Source organism: Carettochelys insculpta, chromosome 10, assembly GCF_033958435.1.
Source record: "Carettochelys insculpta isolate YL-2023 chromosome 10, ASM3395843v1, whole genome shotgun sequence".
NCBI lineage: Eukaryota > Metazoa > Chordata > Testudines > Carettochelyidae > Carettochelys > Carettochelys insculpta.
The window spans coordinates 39,900,000-39,917,259 of record NC_134146.1 but is presented as its reverse complement, the minus strand read 5'-3'; the positions used below and the strand labels follow the sequence as shown (position 1 = coordinate 39,917,259).

Here is a 17,260-nt window from a genome sequence, read left to right as displayed (position 1 = left end):
TGCACATTAAACCTTATTCTGGTCTCCTGTATAATGTAAGTAGTCCTTTGGTCACTGCTTCATGTTCTTCAAGTATTTGAACAAAAATGTCAGTTTCACTTACCATTGTGGCCAGGTCCTTTTCATTTATCTTCATGCCTTTCTTCTGTTTGAGGACAGTTTCTGAGATCTTCTCCACAAAAGAGGTGAAGAGCTTACATGAACAAAGTCACCCCTTCACACTTCAACTTCATTTCAGTTTTTGTGCAAGCTTAAATGTCAAGAAGACATCTCATAACTATTTTGTTCTTCTATATTTTCTTACATTGCTTCTGTTTCTACCAAACCAAAGACCTTTCTCGTCGTCTGCAAAGCAGAGAGAGAGAAAACCATAGAACATTCCTGATGGTTCTTCGCTGCAGGAGATTGTGTACACAGATCTGCAGGTTCTGTAAATCACCCACACCAAACATTGCAATAAAACTATTTTTCCAGTTGTTTTTTATTATTAAATGATGTGCTGTATTTCTCAATCTTCCAAAGAAGTTGATCCACTTTGCTGCATGAAGAGTGCTCTGAGAGAGAGATTGAATTCCACACTCTGCCCACAGCTGATTGAAGTCAAGAACTTTTTAGTCCTTTTTTTGTAAATGAATTCATACTACTATTACAGTGACAGACTCTGGCGGCAGCTTTCCATTATTCAAGAGCTCTTGTTGGCAACATAGCATTCCGGGTCTCCCCCACTTAGTATACCACCTGTAAAAGCACCGATCACAATTTCTTGGTACTTCACTAATTTTCAAAATCTGCAGCCTTTTCAGCTGCAATATCCTCATGTGATGAAGAATCTTCTAGGTAGCTTAATTCTCTCATATATTCTTTACACATTCACGGACTGCAAGACCAACGGGGGATCATTGTGATCAGCATTCCCTGTAAGCTATGTCCTTCTATGGCCTCTCAGGAGAGATTCAGATGCCACCCAGCTGATTAGTAGCACCCACAACTACATTTTTGTTTCTACTGATGGTGCACGCAAATAGTTATTCTGCATGTGGATGGAAAAATCCACACACGGATGGAAAAAGATTACAGGGAATGTTGATTGGGATCACCTTACAGTCTGAATTGCATAGCACAGGCCATATGATTTCCCAGAATTAATTCCTGTTTGAACAATAGCATATATTTAAGGAAACCATATAATCTTAAATTTAAAAATTAAAACAATGGCACATCTTCTACAACCCTAGACAAATTATTTTAGTGATTAATTACTCTGTTAAAACTTTACTTCTTTCAAGTCCAATTTTCTCTATCTTCAATTTCCAGCAGTTGAATCTTGATATGCATTTGTCTTCTAGACCAAAGTGTGCTCTTTATTGTCAAATTTATGCTCCCACACAGGTGCTTACAGACTGTGATCAAGTCACATCTTAACTTACTCCTCGATACATAAAAGGTATTGAGCCCCCTGAGTCTTTCACTACAAGGCAGATTTTTCAATGCTTGATTCATTCTCCTGGATCTTCTCTGCGATGTTTTAACATCCTTCTTGAGTTGCGGATACCAGAATTGGGCATATTTATTATTCCTGCAGCATTCATACCAGTGCCAAATGCAGAGTTAATATAACCTCACCATTCCTGATGGCACGCACGGCAGTGGAGCAGTGTTCTCTCTAAGATTTTTCCATCCTTGGATGGGTTGAATTTTCTTGTGGGCAGGTTACAATTTCTTACTTGCAACACCAATACTGAGGTAGTGCATCTGTGTGCATCACCAGTACAAACAAAATATTATGGGATGGAGCATGGGAGGCTCTGGACAGTGGACTCAGGACTGGGGGTACAGGAGTCAGGACTGGAGTATATGAGGTGGTCTGGGTATAGGACTGGAGTGTGCAGAAGTTAGACCATGGTGCTGGGGATGGAACCAGCAAGGAAAACTCAGAAGAGAAAGACCTCAGACAACGTGGAAAAGATCTACTGAGAAGAACAACTGGGGTACTCCTGGGGTCAGTTAGAAGTTTTGTCTCAGGACAAAGTGAAGTGGAGACTTCTCCTGCGGTCAGTTAGAAGTTTTGTCTTGATACAGAGTGATTTGGAGGAGACTTGTAGATGACCTACGCTCCACTCAGAGTACAAGGGTTTAAGTCAAGTAAGTCAGACTGCACGCTAAGACCTAGAGGAGGCATTGCCTCTTATAGCACATGCTCAGGCCACCCTTTGCACCCCCACACACCCTGTACATGGGCCTGATAGTGCAGAAACCAGCTTAATTCTCTCTTACCTTACAGTCAACTAAGAACATTGGAGGTGCTAAAAAGAAATAATAAAAATGTTCAACGCTTCTATCAAGAAAAATGTCATCATCTTTATTTAATTGGTATTATTCTTATTTCTCCATATATAAAATTGGATTTATTGTAACTATGCTGTGCACAGTTTTCTGCAAAAAACTTCTAGAATATATGAATCACAGATTTGATACTCAGTTTGTCTGTAACAATAAACACAAAATGCAAAGCTTTGACATTTATTTTCTATCCTGTCTCCTTGTTTCAGATTAAGATTTATAGCTCCACTCTCTTCCAGTTCTCTTGTAGTGAACTAAGATCACACTTGAGAGATGGTGAGCCACCCTCAATCCAATCGAACAAAGCACTTAAGCATATTCCTAACTTCAGCTCAACTGATTAGTCTCATTGGACTCACACCCAGGCTTGCAGTTTGCATTCACAACCTTTGCTGGAACAGGTTCACTGCATTCAGCACTTGGCAGGATTGAGCCTTTACTGTATTTTTACAAAAGCATACTGTAACATTTTAAAGCAAAGGTTAGTTGGCATCAAGTTATTTTTTTCTTCATGTTATAGGTGCCTTTTTTCATACGAGTTGAAAAGGAATTCAAGAAATGTGGGAGGATCCCATTCCTTTATGTTTTCCATTTTCCATTGTAAATCACAGCTTGTTATCCCATTCACTCTGGTTTACATCACTGTATATCACTTTCTCCAAAATTGCCAATTAAATTAAAAGGAACCTAATTTTAGCCAGCCATCCTGCCATCTGCAGGGGTCAGGAAGGGTTCTTTGCGGCCATCCCATGGATTCAATTTAAAAAAATAATTGCCTCCATCCTCTGAAATATCAGGAAGGGTCATGGCTGGAGATGGGACATGGGATAAGGGGTTCCTGCTAACCCATCCAGAGTCTAAAGGTGGGCTCAGGGAAGAATTTTTATGGGGGTGGGGGAGGTGAATTTCTCTTCCTCTGAAACCTGTGGTGTGGCTCAAATGGTAAGATGATATGGGTATAGCAGAGAGGTACTTGTGTTAGTCTGATTCACAAAACAAAAGAGCAGCCCTGTAGCACTTTAAAGACAATTCAAATATTTTCACACCTGAAAAAGTGGGTCTGCCCCACAAAAACTCATCACCTAATAAATTATTTTCTTAGCCTTTAAAGGGCTATATGTCTACTTTTTTGGTTTTGTGTGGGCATATCAGTCATTCCCCTGAACCTCAGCTTCACATATTCTTTCAGCCACATAAAAATGTAGCGTCCAGTGGGCTGTAACCTTTGGTCTAATCTCAGTTGTTGGGTTTAGTGTGCAAGTGCTAGCTAGTTGTGGAGGCAGCCTGGGGTACACAGGACAGAGTAGATGCTCTGGTGCTTCCTTTTGGCCTTAAAATTCTGTCTAATTATTAAACCCAGATATGGTCCAGAGGCCCAAGAGAGCTGTTTACAGTGGCCTGGAAAATTACTGCAGTAGCAGGTTGCTCAATAAAAATAAATTAGACCAACAAAAATAAAATCAATACTGACTACACAGAAGAGTCAGGATTTAAACACAAGTAAAACTCCCAATTCTGCATGCCACTGAAGCAGAAGGCTGAGGTCCCGGCCTATCATCCGGCAAATAACCATGACTTTACTGGGGCCGGGAGTTCATTCTTTGACCTGATGTGAACTTTGACTCAGTAAGAGATCTAGAGTACAGGTATTTGTACATTCATTTACATCAGCCCCAACTGTGCCCTCTGCCTTAATAACCAGCCACGAAGAAGCAAAAACTACATTGTGTTCACACCCTTCATTTTGTTATTTTCTGCCTTCTGAGTTCGTAACCTCCCCAGTTTAATGTTTTTGTCATGTAGTTTAATTAAATGAAATTTCATAGTCTTTTTTTTCAATCCAGTGTGCAAGCTAGAAAAGTTAATTCTGTAGCATGGAAGTATTTGGCTTGACATCAGCAGAGCCTCCTACTAAAGGACTTTTTCTAGCATTTTCCCAGGTGTGTAGGACACAGCCTCTCAAGTTCAACCCTTAGAAGTTGTGCGTTTGTTGAGGTAAGCAGTTCTGCACAGCCCTTCCTTCTTTACAGCGCACCTAAATTAGCTAAGCATGCAGGTACAGCACAACCCTCTCCAGCTACACATTACAAGCTAATGAGACCAACACACACAAGAGGCACTTCCATGCACAGAGTTTAATTCTTTAAAGAATCACTGGTCTCCTCACTGAAATAGCAGTTGTCACAAGAAGTGTTTTTCAAATGTTCTTAATGAGAGCTATTTTCATGCCAAATTTTCCTCTCTCAACCCCTAGCCCTTTAAGTAATAAACGTATGACAATGAAGGTCACAAGGACAATTTTTAAATAATGGAAACATTCCCCGACACCCCCCCCAGCTCACTCTCCCCAGGGACTTGTTCATGCAAGTTGTTTTTCTTTTTTTAAAAGCATTGCAGAAGCTATTCTAATGCAGCTGAACTGGTGCAAATCCCTCATGCAGCTCTTCTTACCAGTGATGAAAAATGATTTTGCACTTGTACAGCCTGCCTCAGTGCAAGACACACAAAACAAACTCTTACCGTAGACAAGCAGGCCTGCAAATGGGGTAGGGACACAGGACAAAGGGGGCAGATGTGCAGGGGCCTGGGTGATTTCTGCCTGCTCTGGGGAAAACAGCTTTTGATATTCCCCACACAGGTTCCTTGGGGGGGGGGGGGGGGGTCATTGGGGCCCCGGAACCTGTGTAAGTCATAACAAGAGCATCTCTCAATCAAGAGACGCTGCTGGGGCTTTTCCATGGAGCAGTCAGGCTGGGTCAAGGAAAAGGAGGGGCGGGGCTTTCTGGCTACCCTGGGGCTAGTGGCAACTGGTGAGGGGAGTGACTGGTGAAGGGCCCCCTTCAGCCCCACATCTTCCCCACCCTTGCTCTGCCCCTCTCCCTTCCCAACTCTTCCTCTGGAAGGGCTGCCCCACTTCTGGTGAGTGTGGGAGTGGTCCCGCCCCTTCCCCAGAGCGAAGCAACGCTAACAATGAGTGGTGAGAGGAGCACGGGGGGAGGGGGCGTATATGGCTCCTTGTGCACAACCCTCCCCTACCCCTTGCATCACCATCCAAACAGGTGTTTGACTCACCAGGGCGTTCCTTGGGGCTTCTCTGGGAAGGGGATAGAGGACCCATTGATTTCTGCACTGGGGCCCAGAATCCCTTTTGGTGGGCCTGTGGAAAAGCACTCAGTAGGGGGCTGAGGTGGTAGTGAAAGGAGAAAGAGGAACCAAAAGCTCTATGAACAAAAGGCTAAAGTTTTAGAAATTATACGTAGGCAGTTTAAACATTTCTGCAACATTTGCTATGGAGGGCAAAGCTGCTCCCACGATAATGACACGATAGCATTTCGTTACATCTTAGAAAAAGGGAATGCTACACAGTAGGCCCTTTCCCAAACAGGTTCTTTTCGTGTGCCTACAGTGTAATCAGAAAATTGCCCAACATCTCATTCTTTGCTGCCTAAGCAGAGTCTATTCTCTCTAAAGCAATATTTGATTTTGACATTTCATTGCACAAAAACCTCATAAGCAACAAAGCAAGGCAGCTGCAAAAACTGGTAGCTAATACAGCAGCTTTGTGAAATGCCAGCAGTGTGCACTCAAAGTAGCTCCTGTTTGTGAAGTTTATGGAGATATACTATTTCTCTCTTCACACCTACATAAGAGGCGGCCTCAACAATGATTCATGCTGATGGTTATTTTACTCAACACAAAGTTACCAAAATATATGGACAAGATATAAAGGTGATTAATATGGAGTTGGGATGATCTATATTAAAAAACACATAAAACAGGGTATGGCATATAATAAAAGGAGTGTGATCCAGCACAGTAATAATACAGTTTTGTATGGTGGGACCCACCATACAAGTAGTAGTAACAAGGAGCTACTGCTTCTATGTAACAAAAAACACCAAGTGCAAGAATGACATCAGGGTTCTTTTTCTGGCAGGGAAGATGACATTTTCTCCACCACCAAAAAATAAGGCTACTTCCATACCAGAAGTACCTGTCTCCAGAAGTTACTGTCGGAAAAGATGTCTGACAAAACTTCGGTCAACAGATCACATCTGCACATAAAAGCAGATCGATCTTTAGATCCACTCTGTCGACAAAAGGACTCCCTGGAGCACCCACATGGCTTTTTTATCAACAGCTTCTGTTGACAAAATGCATTGTGGGTTTGTAGACACTCCATGAGTTTTGTCTACAAAACTTTGTAGTGTAGAAGTAGCCTAAGAGCTAGTGCTTTAAATGTTCAGGTTACATCTACACAGGCAGCCTCTGTTGACAAAACTGGGCTTTCATCCACAAAACTCACCAAGCGTCTACACATTTAAAGTGCTCTGTCAAGAGTTTGTCAGCAAAACTCAGCTGTTCAGCCAGCAGTGTTATACTGCTCCCCTCTCAGGTACAGCACCTCTGGCGACAGTATTTTGCTGCTAGATTGCCCATGTAACCAGTTCTGTCGACAGAGAGGGCTTCCGGTCCCCCGGGCAGCCCAGTTTGCAGAGCTTCCAATCAGCTGTTCTCTCAACAGAGGGCAAGGCAGATTGGCTGATCTCTGGTGACAGAGCAGCTTGCTCTTTCAAGCCGCTTTTATGTGTAGATGTGATCTGTCAACAGAAGTACTGCAGAGGTTTCTCTGTCAACAAAGGCTGCCCGTGTAGACATAGCCTTAGAGAGGTGTACACACACTCACCATTTCACAGTTAATACCTGGAGCCTCCCCATGAGCACAAAGATCCTCATTACAGGCATGAAAAACTGGCATAAAAAAGTGAAGTGATTTGCCCAAGGCTATATAGCAAGTTAGCAGGAACGTCCATGTCCTGTAGCTAGTCCACAAAACGAGTTTGGTTCTTCTCTCACTTTATACTGTATGTATTTGTACCAAATTACACTTACTCTATATCTATCATCTGTGTATATACAGGGCAATCTACTTTTTAAATACTTAAAATTTGTAAGTAATTTCATCTTCATCAGTGATATTTACTACATACTGCTCCTATACTGATATTTAACGTGCACATTTTGCCACAAGCGACGGCAGATGTAGGATGGCCACCCTCTTACTCAACACACAGAGGTTTGAACCAGAGACTACTAAAGCATCAAAAGCATGAATGGCCAAAGGCACAAATAAGACCTTCACAACACTCACGAGTAGAGCTGCAGAGCAACATAATAAAATAGTTCCAGTCCACCACAAACTGCACTTTTTGGTGAACAAACTATTTGTCAATTCACTTCCAACTGGACAAACTTTCCATAAAAATTCAAAATATTTTGACATTTTCAAAAGAATACATTTGGACATTTTGTTTAGAAATCCAGCTAGATTTATTTCTTTTTAAAAAGAAAAAAGATGTAAATATACCTAAAAGACAGACAAACAGAAGAAATCATTTGAGTGGAACCAAACATTTCACTCAGCCTGAAATCATTCCTTATTGCTTTTTTTTTTTTTGTTGCTGAGAAATTTCTAGTTTGTGTCAACCTGAACAAAATATTTTTAAATTTTAAAATTATGCTCCATTATGTTCACAAGTGAGTTAGACAGACAGACTTTCACTGCATCAGCTATTTTTTTTTTTAAACTGAAAGAAGATCATCCTTGAAACACGTTCCCACTGCTCACCCAGGGAATGTAGGACAAGACCAAAAATTCTGGTGATAGTATGTAATCACAGTGTTAAGTGAAAGAACTTAGAAAGCTAGGCCCATGTTTTAGTGAAGCTGAAAAATTGTGATTCAGGAGATATTGGATGCTGCGATTACAGGGAACCTGAGTGCAACCTGTGACAATCGTACGAGCCACAGGTATCTTTGCATTGATGTAGAAAACTGGTAGTTTCCACTTTACTGTAGACCCCTGACATACATGATTTTCACTTACACGTTTCTTGCAATAACGCAAGTCGAAATTGTGAGCAGCTGAGAGCCAGGCTAGCTGGCTCCCAGCTCCCCTGCACTTGCAGGAGCTGGGAAACCGGTCAGCACTGCTGCACAGGTCAGTTTCCTGACTCCCCTGAGAGGCCGGCAGCCCAGACCCAGAGACATTTTAATTGTCTCTACAATTAAATGTTTTGACTGCAAGATGAGCAAAACCGGGAGTAAGCTATTTTTTCTTGTCCTAATATGGCTGATACTGGAAGAAAATGCTGGATTATGTAAGCATTTGGCCTCTGAAAAAAAAGGCTCTCTAGATTAAGAATCTCAAATACATAGAGTTTGTTGAGGTACAGTAGTTTGGCATTATTAGAGTTCATGCTAACACCTCATAAATATGGAGACTACTAACATATATATCAATTAAAACTGTAGTAAGTAATTTGAAAAGAAGCCTCTGTGAAAAGGTTATTTTTAATAAAACACTCAGAATAAGTTTTAAATCCTCTAATTTATTTCCTTACTAAAAATTTTCTCTCTTTGGATGACAACTATATTTGCCAATCCCATAGCAATTCTTAATTATAGTCCTAATCCTGCAATCTCACTCACCAAAGCAGACTATACCTCTATTGAATATTACTGAAGTCAAGGGGATGCAACCAGGATGCAGGGATCCAACCAGTACAGACCACATTTCCTCATCACAGCCTACATTGGAATCAATGAACCACCCATGTGTGTAGGGATTACTTGATTGAATGAAGGCTGAAGGACTGGGGCCTTGGCTGCAAAGAAAATATTTGGATACATTTAAATCTTTGCGTGCTTTCTTGGAAAGCAGTTTTCTAGATGATGATTTTACTAGTTTAAAAAAAAAAAAAAAAACCCGCACACACAACACTATGGGACATTGGCCTTTGTGGAAATTTTCTAAAAGTCACAGAGCACTAATGTTGTTCTTCACACTTCTGAATTTTTAAAAAAATCCTTCCAAATCTTAGAGGGCAGAACATGATCCACTTCCTCTAAAGGTTTTTAAGCTTTTTCTCATCAATTTTACAAGTTAAAGAGATATTCCTCCCTGACTACACAAAGAACCAACAATAAAATAATCTTTGGTCTGAGTAACTCAAGGCAACAAGTTAAAAACACACCTAATCATAATAATGTAAGGGATATTTGTAATGCAGATTATCTGTTATACTGCACAATTTTATTGAATTCAAGACAACACCTTAGGAGCAGCTACAAGAGATTAATCATGCTGAATTAAAAATGCTATGTTTCTGTGTAGCATAAATCACCTTTTATTTGCATTATGAAGATAGCAATGACAGAATAATTAAATATCCAGTGGTCTGATATAGCGCATGTCCGGCAACAAGAAAGAGACAAGCAATTTTTCAGTTTGCTGACTTCTTGTTACCAATGAGCAAATTTATCAGCACACCTAATTTGGATACAGAGTATGTACATCTTTACTATGGAAATTCATAAGTTAAAATACAGATATTCTACTGGAAAAAGAAAACAGTTCACACAACCCATCAAGAGGTCTTTGCTGTTCTCAAAAGAGATTCTAATTACTTCCTGATTAATTATAAAAAAAAAAATTTTTTTGCTCTCACAAACTTTTGCCCAAAACAGGCATTTCCATCCCTCCCTTGCAAAAATAGTTATGCTTAGCACCTGCTGCTAATGCAAGGCCAGAGGCCGAAATGTAGTGCCTTTTAACAATGCCTTTTAAAAGACCAAATCAGGAGCCACATGAATACCAACCAGGGCGTTCTTTAACTCTGGCAAACTCCCAGCCAAGTTAGTGGCAGCTCTGCCTGAGTAAGGACGATAGGTTGTATCCCTCTCCACCAGTCTTCCCTGGGGTTCAAAGGAGATTTCCTTACTGGGCTCTCCTCCCCACTTCTGAGACAGAACCCACTGGGCCGGGGGGTGAGGAAAAAGATCATCTGGTCAGTTTCTCTCGGCCTCTCGCCCAAACCGGGGAGTGACTTGTTACACAATGAATGGAGCGAACCTGGCGCGATGCCCGGCGGGGGCTTCTCCCGACGACGCGTTCACACGCAGGAGAGCCGCCACGCGAGACGAGCAGGAACCCCTGGCAAGACCCCCCTTCGGATCTCCGAGCGCACCCCCCACCCGTAAGGAAGTGCCTCCAGCTGGCAGACTGCTGCAGCTGTTCCAGCCCCAGCCTGTCGGAGACTCCCTCCCCTTCTCTTGGAAGGGCCCATCACATGCCAGTTAGAGGGAGGCGAGCCCAAGTGGCGAGCTCCGGCGGGGCTGGGGTGGGGGAGAACTCGGGCGCAGCAGTGCTCGTCCAGCTCGCAGGCTGCAGCTGGCGGCGTTCTCCGCTGGGGCGCCCGGGGGCTGCGAACTTGCCCCCACCCCCGCACCGTGCAACATACTGATCGCCGTGGGTCCCTTTACCTTGGAGAGGAGCGAGCCCCAGGCGCGGCGCGGCTGCACTGAGCTGGCTGGGCTGGGAGGAGGGGGGGTTTTCAGCAGTCGTAAAGCGGAGAGAGGGAGCCGGCCCTTTCCTTAAACTGCTGTGTGTGATCCGTGCACGGGATCAGCCCCAGCAAAGGGCCAGAGGGGAGGAGAGAGCCGCTGAGTCACAGCCAGCCATGTCTGCACGGGGAGGAAGGGTTTAAAGGGCAGGAGGAGAGGAACTGTGGGGGAGGGAGAGGAGAAGGGGAAATTCCTGCAGAACAGTGCTCAGGATTAACAGAAAAGAAAAAGTCAGCCTAGCCACGTGGAGAAGCAAAAGAGACTCTGCCACGGCTCCCCTGGCCATACCACAGCTGGTCACTGACTGTGTTTCTGCTAAACTGAGCTCCTGGGCAGCCACCCAGGAGAGTCAGGTGTTGCCCACCTCATTAGCAGAGCCCATAGTTGGCAGCATAGGTTTCTGTTGGTGTACATCTGCACGTGCTTCGGTGCACATAAAATGTATTCTCTCTGTGGACGGAAGGTCGGTAGGGGAGAAATTTTAGTGCAGCCACTTTCCTAGATTGACAAGCTGTTGTCTACTTTCTTCTGCAGTGTAGGTCAGGCCCAACTCACTTGGCCAGAGGAGCACAGAAGTCTGTGGTGAAGCCCAGAACTGAACGCAAATAATTGGTGCCTTATTCTAGTGCTCGAGGCCCTTCTTCCTCACAGCTGAACGTGGCTTATTTTGTCCACAAACTGGCCAGCCTTAGCTATACTGCCCAAAGCTCTCCTTTTGCCAATGTAAAATATGTCTATGCTAGGAGGAGTTTCTAGTATAAAGGTTTCACAAACCTTTTCTAATGTAAATGAGGCTTAAGGGAAGGAGAAAAAGTGTAAGGCACTTTATTTCACTATAACTGTGTCCAAACTAGTAATTATACTAGTGAAATTACATTGCATTTGAAAAAAAAAAACACCACTGAAACAGTTATATCCGTAAAAATTATGCAGGCCAGTCCTAAGTTTAAAATCTTAAATCAGGAGCAGTGTTCCCTGTAAGCTGACCACTGGAGCAGCCACCCAGGAGAGGTGTAGGTGATACCCAGCTGATTAGCAGAGTGATCACAGCTACCCCCAGCCAGCAGCATGTGTTTCTATTGGTGGTACACCACCCTCTGCCTCAGTGCACAAGACAAAATTTATTCCATCCCTCGAGGGAAAAAAATTTAGAGGGAATGCTGGTCAGGAATCAAATCATCTGTTTTGGGTCCTGTTTCTTGTCAGTCTGATTTCTGAGCCTAAAGCTGTGGCTTCAAGAAAAACAGTAAATATTGTGAGATTTGTGACAGAATTGCAAAAGTTGGCAGCAGTGACTGTTGGCCACAGTCTGCAGCGGAAATTCTGACCATTTGTCTAAGTATAGTTAAGTCTTTGAATGTGGTTGTTCAATAAAAAGTGAGCTTGTCCATATTTTGGGGCTGAGTTCTCATTTTCTCAGGCCCATTAAAATGAAATAATACTGCAGCTGCAATTGCCTCTGTGCATTCTGTTTGCCGGGTTGGACAACTGTGCCAGGTTTTCTCATTTTTATGCACTGGTTTTTAGTGTGTTTGAGTCTCACGTGGGCTCCTGTGTTAATTTTGCCCATACTTCACTATAAATTAAAATGTCATTGGCACCGTCAGTCTGAGGCTTTGGGTCTCAGCTGGGAGGATATAATAATTTATTTCAAAACTAAGTGAAAATTCTAATACCTAAACAATAAGACAGACAGCATCCGTCACGTTTGAAATATACATTGAAATCCAGGTCAGCCCTACTTTATGCTGCTGTTGATGTGGAGGTCTCATTTTGGCTTTTTCAGCAAACAGGTTTTATTCCCAGTTCTACTTCATGCCAACAGATAAGTCTGAAAAGCATTTGCAGTTGCCCCATTCACTTAGATCAAGTTTTGACAGTGTCCAGGGATTGCAGGCCTGTTCTGCTTAGTCCCACCTTCCATCCCCTCTCCTCTGACTGTGGGCTCTAGGCTGCTGCTGCACTTTGCCCTTTCCTATTCCTATCCTAGGCCAGGTCTACACAAGGCATTCCAGTCAATTTTAATTAATTAAGGAATCAAAGCAATTCTACCTGTGGCAAATGTGTAGCTACAATCACTTTATCTACAATTGACTTACCTGGCCATTCTCCCAGGGGGAAGTTGACAGGACACTCTCTTGACAGCTGACCCCAAATGGTTTGATTACGCACATTCCTACTAGGTGCATAAAACTGAACCCTAGAAGATCCACCCTGAGCAGGTCAATCTTCCGCATAGTATAGGCATACACCTAGTGAAGTAGCTTATTTTCTTTGTCCCATTCCCCACCAGACCTCTAGTCACATCCCATCTGAGTGGCAGTTCCAGGCTGATCTGCATTTTTCTCAAAAGTGTACCTCTCTCACCAAAAGAAGTTGGTCCAATAGTGGTTATTATCTCACTCATCTTATCTCTCTAATAGCCTGCGACAAATGATTAAATTACACCACACGCATTTTTCTACTGAATCTACTATCAGGGTAGGTCTACAATAGACCTGAAAGTTGATCCTAGATATGCAATTCCATCTACAACAATTGCATAGCTGGAATCGAGGATCAACTTATCTGGCCGTCCTCCCTTGCTCCTCATGATGATGAGGAGTATAGGGGTTGAGTTTCGAGCCCTGGTAGTTCAGTTTTGTTGGTCCCCACTGTTAGGCTTAAAAGAAGCACACGGGATCTTTTTCAGGGGGAACGGCCACCATGGCACATTCCTTAAACAATGTAGGCAAAGCAGCATATGCTTTCAGACACACTCATGTGCACACACACCCATCCTGCTGATGTTACAGTTACCAGTCTGTTGCCCACCCTGATCTACTGGGCAGACAGATCAGGAATGGTGGGGTTGAGCCAAGTTCTGGCTGTCAGGACTGGTGCTCCATGTTGTAACAGTACAGAACCTGAAGACTAAGACAAGACACCCCATTCTTTATAGGGTTTTTCCTCATACAAGTCCATGTGTTTCACTTTATCAAGCCTTACTCAATCACTCAGTATTTCAAACAGCACCGAGCATGTCCAGCAGTCCTTCTGGGGGTGACCTCCTCTGGATGTTGCCTTGCATGCTGATAGCTGGAAGGTGGTGGTCTCTTGAGGAAAGTCCTTATCCATTCTTCGTGGAAAAAAAAAAGAGTGCCTGCCTCCAACTTTGAGGTAGTCAATTTACCTTGTTTTGGTTTGCCCAAAGTCCTGGTCTCCACCTCTGATAATCTAAGTATTGAAGGTCCTTTCTTGTCCATTCTTTCTCTCATTCACACACACAGGCACATATTTACATAATTACAGCATGACAGGAACAAAGAATGTGTGTTACATTTTAACATATTACAGAGTGAGCAGAGTAATAAAGAATCTGTATGTTGCCTAGCAGACAGTCTTAACAGAGTCTGTAATAGTATAACAAAAACCTACAAAACTGTAAGTGGACATTATCTATTATAAGTCTTCATGACCAGGTGCACAAAATCAAACCCCAGAAGATTGACCCTGACCATGTTGATCTCCCAGTAAGTATAGACGTACCCTCAGCCTGTTTGCTGTGCAAGCAGAATACCTGACTCCTTTTCTTGCCCAACTGGAATGTCTGCTTGTCCTCTGTCTTGAGAAGAATTTTTTCCCAGCATCACAGTCGAGATTCAAGAAAGGGATCTTCAGTTCCTATAATTCTATCAAATAAGTGTTACTCACATTTCTACTTGAATAGTTAAGACACACTACAGATAATTGAGGACGTCTGTGTCCATATGCATAAACAAAAGTTATCACTTTGCAGTGTGCGTGTAGAGTAACAAAACAAACCAGCAGAAATGGAGCACTTTAAAGACTAACAAAACGATTTATTTGGTGATGAGCTTTCATGGGACAGATCCACATCTTCAGATCAATTTCATTTCCAATACAGAACTTACTTATATTAAAGTAAGTCTGTATTGGAAATGAAATTAATCTGAAGAAGTGAGTCTGTCCCACAAAAGCTCATCACCAAATAAATCATTAGGTCAGTCTTTAAAGAGCTACATTTCTGCTGGTTTGTTTTGCTGGAGTACAGACTAACACGGGGCTACTTCTTTGTTACTATATAGAGTAAGTTAGAGAACCACTTGGGATCAGCCATTTGGAAGGGGGTGGAAGGAGGTGGACTCAGTGAGGTTTAGCCAATAATCCTAGATTCCTGAGTTTTCTTCACAATTATATATGAATGTGTAGGTTGAAAATTAGAAACAGTATTTTGCAATCTCTTTAATTTAGCATGTATCAATATTAATTACATCCACAGCAACCAAGGACAGTTTCCCAATGCACATTATAAATTATAGATAGCTTTATAATTGTCTGATGTGCAGTAATTTTATGGCTGTGCTGAACCTGCTTAATGTCAATAGATAAACTTTGATCTTAAATCTAGTCCCATTATAATGCTGTTTATTTGTTTAGAATGAAGAAACCTTGTCAAGGCAAACTAATGATTTAGTTCTGACTGGAAGCATTTTACTTTTCCTTCTCTCCTAAATCTCCTTAGCTTCCAGGTTACTAATGTAGAGTCTACAGAGCTCAGCATTCCTTAGCAAAGGTGGAGAAACAATATGTTGAATTTCAAAGTCAGGATTAAGGGACTATTTTTTACACCAAGGCTGTGTCTACACTAGCCCCCTTCTTCGAAGGGGGCATGGTAATCAACCCAATCACGGAATAGCAATGAGGTGCTGCAATGAATATTAGTCTAATTCCTACAGTGGCAACTTCAAAGCTGCAAACTTTGAAGCACTGGCATGCCATGTAGCTGTGGGCACTTTGAAGTACCTGTGCAACTTCAAAGTGCCCTTACTCCCAAGATTTATTTTTACTGACAAAATTTTGGGAGTAAGGGCACTTCGAATTTGCATGGGTACTTTGAAGTGCCCACAGCTACACTGCATGCCGGCGCTTCAAAATTTGCAGCTTCAAAGTTGCCACAGCAAGAATTAGCCTAATTAGGTGCTTCATATTCATTGCAGCCCATCATTGCTATTCCCTGCTCAGGCTGATTATCATGCCCACTTCGAAGAAGGGGGCTAGTGTAGATAAGCCTTTGGAGGAAAGGAGAAGAGAATGGGGATCAGGAAGCCTTTCTATAAGTGTTGTTATGACATCCCCAATGAAAAACAAGAAATTAGGATATTGTTCTCTTGACTAGAGGATAGAAATACTACCACCAAAAACGCCACACATGTGACTTGTATCAGAGCAGAGCATTTCTGAATTTCAGCCTAAGGGAAGTAGCTTCTGCTCTTTGGCTATGTCTACACTAGAGGGTTTTGTTGACAAAACCAATGGAGCATCCACACTAAAAATGTGTTCTGTTGATAGAATTTGGCACTTTTGTCAACAGCCTTCTGCCTCTCCCCCATAAAGCAGAATGCCTTTCTTGATCTAATCTGTCAAGAAAAAAGCCATGTGTACATTCCAGGGGTCCTTCTGTCAACAGACAGGTCTTCCAGGTCACTGGGCAGCCCTGTCTGCTGTGCTTCTGGTTGGCTTCTGTCAAGAGCGCGGCCGGGCAGCCCAGCTGCTCTCTGTAGATGGGGCAATATTCTTTCATGTATTGCCGTGATCTGTTGAACAAAGTAACTTCTTCCAACAGTAACTTCTGTTGACAGATCACTGTAGTGTAGACATAGCCTTTAAATATTGCAATTACAATGTTTGAAAAGACCGGTACAGCTACAAAAAATAATGTCAGAATAGTTGAGAGAACAGCAGTGTATTTAATCACGCCGAGGAACAGAACAGAAGAGAGGGAGAAACTAATTTACAAAATTAGTCAAAAAGCAGTTTTACCAGCAGGAAGGAAAAAGTAGTAAACGTACCCGAAGAAATACGATGTGTCATAGGATTGTAACTTAGAGCCCGCGTCCCTCCTCAAAGTCCTGCATTTTGTGGACTGGACTTTGAAAGAGTCATTGCAAAGCATTACCACTAGGGAGCCCAAACCTACCAGCATTTAAATACATTCATAACTTTACTCATGGGCATGGGCTTTCACTCTGCCCCTTGCTATTTTATCATAGTAATAATGCGGTATTTCCTTAAAATCTGCGCTTGTCTCTCACTGAAATCCTTGCCTATGACTAGGTCATTTTTTTTTTACCTTGACTATTACAAATACCTCTTCTCTAGCCTTCTACTATGTCATTCTACCTCCCCTCTGCCTGCCACTAGATATCCCCATGTTGTCTCTCTTCATGTACTACTTCTCATTTTCAATATCAAGTTTAACATACTCACCTTTAAGACCCTGCAACAGGCATGTCAAATTCAAAGCCTACTAAGGGCTATGAAAACTGATAGCTTTCTGGGCCACCAAAGAAAATGTACTTCCATCAGAAAGTCATAATTATTTATTATTATAGATTATATTTTAGGTATATTTTATAATATTTTTCAGGTCTTGTTTGAATATAATACAATAATTTTAACTGAGAATTTAATTATGCGTTTTATTATTTTATAATTTTATTAATAGTTCAAA

At 42.2% G+C, this 17,260-nt stretch overlaps 1 protein-coding gene across 1 annotated transcript in view; it reads right to left on the bottom strand.

Moving 5' to 3' along the window:
* The window catches only part of NAALADL2 (N-acetylated alpha-linked acidic dipeptidase like 2), a 962,837-nt gene extending 952,076 nt beyond the window's left edge, over positions 1-10,761 (bottom strand). The window contains exon 1 of the mRNA XM_075004140.1: positions 10,666-10,761. The gene's annotated coding sequence lies outside the window, so the exon portion shown is untranslated. The remainder of the gene's footprint in view (positions 1-10,665) is intronic.
* Positions 10,762-17,260: the final 6,499 nt, after the last annotated feature.